Genomic DNA, 10,351 nt, shown 5'->3' on the forward strand with positions numbered 1-10,351 from the left:
CTGCTTAGATAAGATAAGCCCTAAACACCTGCGCTCCTTACTTTCAGTTCCACGTAATTGTGTTTAACGCAACACAAATTTTGTACTCGAAGATTACCTAACGAAGTTATATCCTTTTATTTAAAAAGAGTATAAAACTCTTATAAATCTAAATAATTTTGTTATCTGTTGTAGCTCAACGAAAATTTCGGGCAAAATACACTAGCAGCTTGTATTCTTTTTATATCTCGGACATTCTGTATTCAAGTATAGAACATATCAGATATACATTTTGAAGCATCCATGAAAACAGTGCTATACTCGTAAACACGCATCTGCATTAGTTTGTTACGATCCACTGAGATGTAACTGACAGTAACCTAGAAGGTCAAACAGGCAGACGAGTTAGACAGTGTGCAAGCTTGAACTTACTTTGTTCGGTCTGTACATAGGGTCAACTCGAATCACAATAATTATTATTGAGTTGCTGATACTGAAGCCCTCAGAGGCAATTTACGTACTGCCGAGTTTTAAGGGCTTGGTTTATTGTTGTAAAGTGATCGATAACCGAAATTCCCTTTTGGGAACAGGACATAGCTTGTTACTCGTTTCCTGCAGCATAGAACGCGCGTGCTGATTTGACCCAATGTAGGACCCATTCAGGGAACTGGCTAAATTAAATCACTGAGCTCGTATAACAACAACAACGTAATTATTGCAACGTAAATCGAGCTATTTTAATGCTTGGACGATTTTATTTTTAGCTTTACGCCCTTCAATATTCCAATGCTAACTAGTAACACATCTAATAAAACAAGTGACAATATAATACTGCCGTTTATGTCTATTTACGTACGATGCACGTATATGTATTCTTAATAAATAGCGTACACTGAAGCCAGCACGTATTAAGCTTATTACAAGCAAAGACTCTCCTAATTGGTTCGGTAGTTAATTGAGCTCTTCTTTCTAATGCAATTACTAGCCAGCACATGAAAGACGAAGCGCCAATAAAAGGATATATAAGGGAAGAACTAGTCGAACCGAACAATATCTGCCAACTTAATATATTGGCGTATTTCTTCGTCAAGTTATCGCTTCTGTATAATTTTAAAGTAGTTTTGCTTCAGTGAAATTTTGATGAAATCACGAGTTCCTATCTGCATGTGCTATTTTTTGTGTTAAGCGGTCTTGGACTGTTCGAATACGACCCAGAAGCAAATGGTAAAGTAAACCTCTGGGCACCTGATCATGGCGAGCAGTATGGAGCACATCATAATGTATTAAAGAGCGCAGCGATTAACTTAGCATTGATACGACAAATACAGCCAATTCTTCGATCGAATGAAAGTTATATGACCCGAACACATTCAAGATCGACTATCATCTCCGGCAAAGTCAAGTGGGCTCATATTTACCTCCTCACCTTGACCAATCTGCTAAGTACACAAGGTTGTGCCAGGAACCGTTTTGAAAGATACAATGACTGGTCACGGACTTCACTTTGCCGAACTTTGCGTTTTCCTAAAAGTTATGCTGAAGTGTTATTCTTACCGAGTTATTAATTTGGACAATCTGTGAAGTTAGCGTGCAGAATAACCTCCTTGTTTCGACTCCAAAATACTAAATGAGGTTTATCACATTTACCTTATCCAGTAGGCAAGACATACTATTATTTATAAATCCAAATCGAATACCAAGGAAATAGTACAGCTTCCTATCGCATAGTCGAGCTCATGGATGTGCTTGTTGCTCTATTTTTCTTTGACTAGAATCTTTGTTCCTTTAGTAATGGAAAGCGTTTCATCTACCTGAGAGCATTTGTACGGCCTTGGACAGAGTCCAATATGCCTAATTTAAAGCCCGCCACTTTCAACCCGTAACGGGCACGAGCACACGTTTTATTAATTAAGGAAGCTTGCCTATAGCTAAAACCATGTGATTTCGATCTGTATTTACAGTTAAAGGATAAAATTACTTTCTCAACGAATATTTCTTATTATGTACTGTACAAAAAGTGACAATCCGGCGTCGTCTTAATAACATCTTTGCAGAACACTTCAATATTATTTTGAATTGATATAATTTAGTAAAATTGTATAAGAAGAATACTATCATATATACAGTATATATTTCTAAGATGCGCTGGTCAGGCACTATTACCTTTGAGTAACTTTTTTTTTTATTGGACGTTTGGGATGATGTAGTCCCGTCCTTTATTTGCCGCAGATGCAATGCGCGCGCAGTGTTGTCGTCCAAATATGTCGTCCCGAGGAAAATCTGGTTGGCCATTAGAGAAAAACGTGAATAGAAGTGAGAAAAAGAAACGGTAAGAGAGCTGAGCTCAGGCCGGCGATAGGTGAGGGCCATCCCGTAAATGACTGAATGATAGAACGAAAGGCGAACGAAGTATCACTTCGAGTACACATCATCACCGACACCGGCGCTGACGCGATTGCCTCTGCCAGCGATCGTTATGCCGTCAACGTGCTCTTATCGTGATGATTTATTAATCGCACCGATGGCGACTCTTCTCTATTGGCAAAGGTTTGGAGGGATGAGTAACGAACCTGGTGTGTCTCGTCAAACTCGGTGCAGGAACTATAAAACGGAGCGTTTGAAAGTAATTTTGTAAGCCGAAGAAGGCTCGAATCCGTTTTAGCGCTGATACATTAGTAGTCCTTTACTTTTATGCGCATCACATATTTGTTAAGTCTGTATAAAGGTTTGACGACAGCGCCAGTAACTTAATACTAGATCAGAGTAAAGGATCCAAATCGTGTACATATTTGTTTATAGATCTTATCATAGACTGCACAGAGGGCAAAAACAATTAATCAAAGATGAGTTGATTGGATGCGGTTTGTAAATGAATATTTATAGGGTATACGGTTTGTTTGCTTAACGGCGGTTATAGCCGTAATTTGCTTTATTGGTATCACCCATAAAATAGCTTTCTCGGTCCACTTGTTTTATTGTTGTCTGTTGCTATAGAAAAAAATAATGAATCTGATTCATGAGTGTCAAGGAAGTTGAATGAACTAGCCAAAATCACTGGTAAGCATGTGCTCTAAATTCTACAGCAGTGTGTTGTGACCAATGACAATCACCGAACGTTAAACGAGTTCATAGAGGAACCTTCTTATCAAAAGATTCTCTCCTTCTTATCAAAAGACTGACCACCAACTTGAGTAATCTTCTAAAAAATTACTTTTTCCTTCTGTATCACGTCTTTTCTAGGGGGAATCTCTAACGAGTGTCAGTGTTCTCTGTTAAATTTGTATATTAGGTTATATATTAAATGAATAATAACTTTTTCGCTATTTGCTTTAAATGTATATACATATTTAAATTAGATTTTCTAAAATAGGTAGACTTTCCTAGGGAATTTAATTAACAGTAGATTGTTTGGGGAAGGCAGCTCTTTGTACTGAAGCGTGCTGTAACGCGTGCCTTTTCTAGCAATCTTTTAGCAGCTACAGGATAGCTTTTAAGGCTTATAGGAACCAACAGAAACGCCGGTAACGTCTGCATATTTCAATATCAGCCGACTTGGAACTTACTGGCTTGATTGCACGTTCCCTATAGTATCGTGCAGTGCATAATAAACCGGATAAGGTGGCGTTGGTTGTCCATGCTACGAAAGGACGGAAAGGTGTTTGTCATCATAAAAGTATTCGTAGTTGTGCAAATTTTATAAATGAATTAGTCCTTTTTGTTGTCGCGAGTGTCTCCCGCCATGAATTATGAACCATAGTCAATACGCATCCAAAGAAAGAAGACCTTTGAGAACGGAGGGTCATCCCTCCTTTGACCAGCAAGTCAAAGAACCCTGAAAATGATCGAGTGAACACTTAATTGGGTTAGTCGATAATGAGGTCACCGTAAAGGAGACGACGCAGGTTAACACGAGATTATTAATTCATCGATTATTCTAAATGCAATTTAATATCAATGTCATAATTGATAGCGGAGATGATTTTGCATAATACGGAACCTTAAAAAGTAGATTTTTTACTTAAAGAACCTTAAAAAATGATACGGCACCACGAGGACATTCGTCGCGCTGTCTCGAAGGAAACGACTAGATCCAGATTATGTGGATTCTAAGGTTGTAGTGCTGACGTTCATCCCGAAAGAAATTCAGTTGTTACAGGTTCTTCTACCAGTTTATATACTTCGAATTCATTTTAAAGCTACCCCCATTGAAAGGTGAACCTTAGAGAAAAGAAAAATATTGCAACGCTGAATTACTGTGAAGGGACGTTTATGTCCTGAGACACACAACTGATGGCATGTGTGTCTGCTTCTCGATAACTGCCTCGCTAGACAAAAGGCGCGACTAGCCTACAAGCGGTTATTGTAAAATGGGTAGAGTTTTAGGCATATCCAAAATATTTGCCAAATTCATGCTAAAAGGTCCGGTTGGTTGTACTTCTAATGTAGGTATGTAATTTGTCAGATTTTACTGTGACTTAAAGAGTCATAGTGAAATCTGGCAATTGGAGCGTAGCGTTTCTAAACCTAAAAAATACAGAATACAAAAGGCTGATTTTTCTGACGTCGGTACCGCGCAAGCTGACAGAAACTGATTTCGTTTCAGAATTTTAACGAGCGGTTGCTTTCAACTCACGTAGCAGTAACATGACTAAATACTAACATCGGTGTATAAAAAAAACAAATACAGTTAAACAATGTAGTAAAAGGTATGACACTATACGTAATAATAGTCAAACCAATTTTACGGCAAGCTTCTCAAATTGCAAGACAAAGTGACAAAATATTTGAAAGATGTCTAAACAGATTGTTTCCACGGGGTTGAGTCCACCCGGTTCCTTGCGAGCAACTCAATGCGTTTAAGGTAACCATCATCAAGATCTATACTTAATTGATTAGTTAATTCGAACCGGTTAAATGGTAGAACATCATTGTACATTTTGTGCAGGGTTTTTTTTCTAATGTTTTGATCTGTTTCTTTTTTACAACTACCTAAAATATTGGCTTGCCTGCCCGGCTCAATCGAGTTCCAAGAGATTACGGTTATGTTTTTATTTCTAAAGGAAATGCCATTCTTTCGAACTACACCTATATACATAAAGGAAACAAGTTACTCTAGGGCTTCTTTGCAATGGTGTCCACTTCACATTCGGTCCTCGACCGTTCTCTCGCAGGCTGACTCTTAAGGCTACCAAGCAATTTCAGTATTTCTGTAACGTCCTGCTATCGCTACACAAAATCTCAGGTAGATCGTCAAATTGTATTTGAAACTTTCCTCGAAGGCCTGTACTTTTGCCCTAAAATCATCAGTTCGGATTCGCAAATAAATATACGAAAATTATCATTTCGTTTAGGTCAGACATTGACTACGCCAATGGCGGAATTATCGGTGGTGAGCCGAAAGAACTGACTTGCTGTATCTTTGCGTTCATAAATTGACAGGTCTAAATAGTGTTGCAGTTACTCGTTACGTATAGAATGTTTAAAGGCAAAGCTACATACACCTAAACAGTAGCAGAACGTTTACTTAGGCCTTTTCGGTTAAAGTCATTTACTGCGGATTTTAGCTTTGTTGGTTCCATTTTAAAAAGCTCGACAGCTTTATTGGGATGAAGAAAGATGTATCTCTAGTCTTTCACAGACTCACCTTCGTCTCCGACAGCTATATCGACTTTTATACAGGAAACCACTCTTTTCAACAACGTTTCTGAATCTTTGCTCTATTCTGGTCCCAATTCTTTGCGTCCGCGTCCCTAGCAGGCGTACACGTTTATAAAAGGCTTTGCCCTTAGGAACAAGCACCTTACCTTTTTTTCATTTTAGTGGAAAATGGCCTAAGCTTCTAATCCGCGTGGGAACTACAGCGATTATGTTAGGGAAGTCCTTAAAAAGGGTCCTTGTAACTACCTGTCCGGACCCGGCGCTTTATCTCTTCTGATTCATTTTCTTGCTTGCAATATCTATCCCCTCGTAACAGGTGAGATCTATTCATCAGAGTCTAGGCGTGTAAACTCAGCTCGATCAAAGAGGCTATGGGGCTAAAGCAAGGATCTTGGTACTTTCATCTTTTCTTCTTCTAGCAGAACATACATCTTCGTCCTCATTGCTTTCTCTCTCACGAACGTATAAGGGCAACTCCATGAGTCTTCCCGTATTTCTTGCAAAAGGTTGATCCGGCAGTTGTTCTTGCTATCCTCTTTCCGCTTTCCTCTTTTTTGTCGCCCCTCAACTGGAAAACGCCTAGGTTGTCGCCAGCTTTTGCTTTCATGGGTTTCATCCTTACTCGGTTACATGTCGGTCGACTCGAGTAATCTTTTCATTCCACGGGTAGTTTGGTTTTCATTCTTGACTTATCTCACAAAACCTTGCTCCAAAAACTTCTACGAAAACTCCTGGTAAATCCTCCTCACTTTTTAAATCAACATATTCCTGTATCCAGCTTTTCCCCAGTCTTTTTCCCAGATACACCGGACATTCTATGACCAGGAACCCTGCTTATTCGGCTTGAATGTACAGAAAACTCTATATAGTATTATGGTCGCTGAGTACTTCTTGCACCTCAAGCACTCTCCAGCTATCAAGACTGGCCACCTGATCCACCTGGCATATCGTGAGATCTATGAAAGAGGAATTCAGGTGAAGTTGGCCCTGAGAAATTAGCACGCCGCCTCTGTCTGGCATTGTCAGGCTTTGCCTGACCATCAACTCTAGCAGTTGCCGACCTATTCCATCTGTCCTCTAAGCTCCATATTACCGATGCCGCATGCATAGGGAAAACCCTCACCCGCTCCGCTACCCGTTGCAGCGCTTCCTCTGTTTTTAATGCGTGCTGCGCCATTGAGGCGTCCATGTCATTTGCCGGTTGTTCCATAGGCCAGTTTTAGACTCACTAATGGTTTCTAGGTGAGCCCCATTTCCTCGAGCCAACTCCTTAAGTAAATCATGTTACAATTTAGACGAAGGTCTCTCTGATCACTACTCGTTTGCTTGCTAAAAAGTTGAAGAAAGTCTCTCTACTGTGTCGCTTTCGTTTTCTGTTTACTGTACTATGCATTTCATCGAAGCTAAAACGCTGCCGAAATAGCCCGGATCATATGCCCTGTGTACAGCAACGTTATTATTAAGAGGCTCACTCGAAAGTGGTTTAGCAAATTTGAAAACGATATCCGCAACCTACAAGATACTTCCTGCTTTGGCCGCCCGTCCGAACTTGATGACGATAATTTGAAGACACCTCTGAAGGAATACGGCTGACACATAACTTGTCAATTGGCCGAAAATATGGGCTGCAGTTATACGATCATCGTTAACTACCTTCTGTCTTCTGGATTTACACGAAGGTTTCAACCCTGGGTACCTCATGGACTCCCCGACTCACACCGGGGGGTAAGAAGTGGTGTTGGTATGTCAACTTGAAATAGAGAACGGAATGGGTGGCACTAGGAAAGAAGCTCAAACCGACAAGATAGTCATGCAAAAAAGGTTACGTTTGGCGTTTGGTGGGCCCAAAGGCTGATACAGTTGGAATGAGTCCCGACAAACCAGAGAGCTCACAGGCATATTTATATGGCCCACTTACATCAAGCGAACCAGGCTATTCAGGAGAAAAGATCCGATAAACGAGGTCAGGTTATTCTGCTTCATGAGAACGTCAAGTCAGATCGACAATCACCGTCAAAGGTGTCCTCCTGGATTCCAAATGGGAGGTTTCGTTGTAGCTTCCATATCCTCCGGACCCTGCCCCGACAGGATTTCACCGTTCCCATTCACTGGGCAATCACCTCCATAGCACTTACATTCGACATGGACCAAGAACTCAAAACATGGTTGGAAAGCTTCTTTGAGACGAAACTCGCTACCTTCTAGCGAGTCTGCATATATTATACAGTAAAATGATGAAAGAACGTCGTAAGCAACCACGGGAGACACATAAGATAATAACAAAAAACGTATAAAAAAGTAATAAAAAATGCGGTGTTTTCTATGCAGCAAAAAAAAAAAACGAGAAAACTTTCTTTATCACTTTTGTGTATTGCAAACATTTGTTTGTGTATTGCAAACGGCTTCCGGTTATATGAATACATCATCTGCCGACTGTTGCGTCATAGACAGCCGTTTGATCTTGTTGATGATCATACTAAAACACCTAATCAGCCTAACGGTTTCTATGCGAATAGATTGACAACAATGTAGAAATTAGCTAGTGATTTATATGTTACAATATGTTGCAGTTTGATGTTTTCAAAAAAATGTAGGACAGAGTGAATGGTACAATGATAATTATGCAGCCTCAAAGCTGGAGGGTCAAAACATAATTTATTCATTAAGTAAAAGTGATTTTGACTCGAATAGCAATAAAGGTATGTCCGGTTTCCTTTAAAAGCTAAAGACTTATCGTTAACAGGGTTCAAAATAGCAACGGTATATTGGCACCATTTTTCATTTCGCTTGTTCTCTAAAAAAAAAAAAGTTATGTGGATGAAGTATTATGCCTATATGTCGATAGAAAAATCTTTCACAGGCGGATTTGGTCAATATTAGTATCATTCGCTTCGATAATGGCGCTAACCGGCCCTGCACTTGTGTTTCGTACAAACGGATGTGCTATCTTCTTAAGAAACGTATAGTCCCTCATGTTTCCCATTCGATATATTAATTATTCATGGATTGTCTTTTTCGTACCCTCTTAATTAATTGAGAAATCATCATAATACAATAAGGTATACACGATTTAATTTAACGAAAGTTTCAAAGGGGTGCTTTATGCAATGATGCGTTCACAACAACGAAGAGCTGGTGTTGAGTTTCTACTTCAAACGCGAGTAACCAACCTCCACCATGATGGATTTTGCACTAATCGCAGTAGATGAACTAATGGCGGCTACAAATAACCGATTCCCCTAAACTGTCGCAATCTATTGCAGGTACCCTATATACAGATTCTATGCATTGGCCTCCTCAAGCCCCATAGAATGAAGCCTGTCTGGCCATGATAAAGCCTACGTGCCCTACGATTAAATGTAATGTACGCAAAATCTCAGCCATCGTTCAGTGATAACTATTGGCTGTTACTGACAACAAACCTTGAGTGATAGAAGAAAGGGACGGCCCAAATGTTTTTCTGATAGTTGATAACTGGACTAATAGAGCTTCAGAGCTTTCCCGCATATCTGTCAGCAGGCACTAGACTACGCAGGTCGAAGGTTTTCTTTAAAATTTGCAAATCTGCCACTAGTTTCACTTCATTGTTTTCACACATTAGAATTATTCAAGTAAAACTCACTGATGACAAGTCTTAATTGTATTGCCATGTTTTTCTAAGAATACAGGAGATCTCAGATATCGCTTGTTAGTGCTAAACGACGGCGATTTTTTCACAGAACCTACTTAGATAATAGGTAATAATTGTTCTGCTAGAATTTTTTCAAAAACTTTGTACAACATATAAGGTTCTTTTTAATCTAAGATGGCGTCAATAGCAAAAAAGGAATTTAGCGCTGACTGATAACGTCAAGCTGTATTATAACATAGGATCTTCACGGTAGAGCTGGACGAGCCTACTGGAAATAAAAACCATAAGCAAAACCACTGAAAACGAAGGGTCCGTGGACCATCTCAGGATAAACCGAGCGTGAGATTATGGGCAAACGAAAATAAAGTTAATCGAGAATTGATGAATTATTCAGCTGATGCCACGCGAAATAGTAGCAGGTCTAGTGGTTGAAATCGGCTGAATAACTTGTATTGTCACTTGGAGTAGTATCATAATTGCCATCGGTGTAAGCCGCCGTTCCGCTCTTTGTATACCTGCTCCGTTTCGTGGGTCCAGCTGCAAGAGTTCTTGAACCACGTAACCTTTGATCTAGCTGATTTACCAATCCGCTAAAGAAAATCCGAACATGGGACACAACAACAAAAAAGCGGCCATGACTAGGTAATGCATGTTCCATAATAACAATTATTTATATAAAAAATGTAAATATGGATTTTTTGTAACGACAGGACGATGGAAATCTTCGGGCAGGTAAACCGGGCAGATAAAACCATAACGGTTTCAGTATATTTTAGCAACTTACTAGTAAGCGTTTCGAATCTTGCATTGTTACAAAAATTACATTCTTGGATATCTAAAAAAAAGATATTCTTTGGTAACCTATAGTATTGAAGTATATTTTTATACTTACTCCGACAGGCTGATCGGCAGGGCATCTCGTTACTACTAGAACTGTTTAATTTAGAGGCTCTATGTTAGCAAAGGTGCATACGTATTTGAGTACTGCCGGGAAGTTCAAGTTAATTAAATTAGCACATTAACACTATCCATCAGCAGAAAATGAATCGAGGTTGGACGTGTATCGTGTGTCGAAATTGCGTA

The 10,351-nt window shown here is 39.6% G+C and overlaps 1 long non-coding RNA gene across 3 annotated transcripts; it reads right to left on the bottom strand.

The window, feature by feature from the left end:
• Positions 1-209: 209 nt before the first annotated feature.
• On the bottom strand, positions 210-9,637 carry LOC111267871 (uncharacterized). 3 transcript variants are annotated; one of them, XR_002684889.2, is made up of 5 exons: positions 9,060-9,637; positions 3,543-3,811; positions 2,143-2,259; positions 1,398-1,503; positions 210-359 (listed from the first exon to the last, which is right to left on the bottom strand). It is a non-coding gene; the product is annotated as an uncharacterized LOC111267871 (long non-coding RNA). The 3 variants fall into 3 exon arrangements; XR_002684890.2 differs by lacking the exon at positions 3,543-3,811 and having other exon boundaries at positions 2,143-2,580; XR_015313980.1 differs by lacking the exons at positions 1,398-1,503; positions 3,543-3,811 and having other exon boundaries at positions 2,143-2,580.
• Between the last annotated feature and the right edge of the window lie 714 nt (positions 9,638-10,351).

The sequence above is a fragment of the Varroa jacobsoni genome, unplaced genomic scaffold, assembly GCF_002532875.2.
Source record: "Varroa jacobsoni isolate VJ856 unplaced genomic scaffold, vjacob_1.0 scaffold_1233, whole genome shotgun sequence".
Taxonomy (NCBI): domain Eukaryota; kingdom Metazoa; phylum Arthropoda; class Arachnida; order Mesostigmata; family Varroidae; genus Varroa; species Varroa jacobsoni.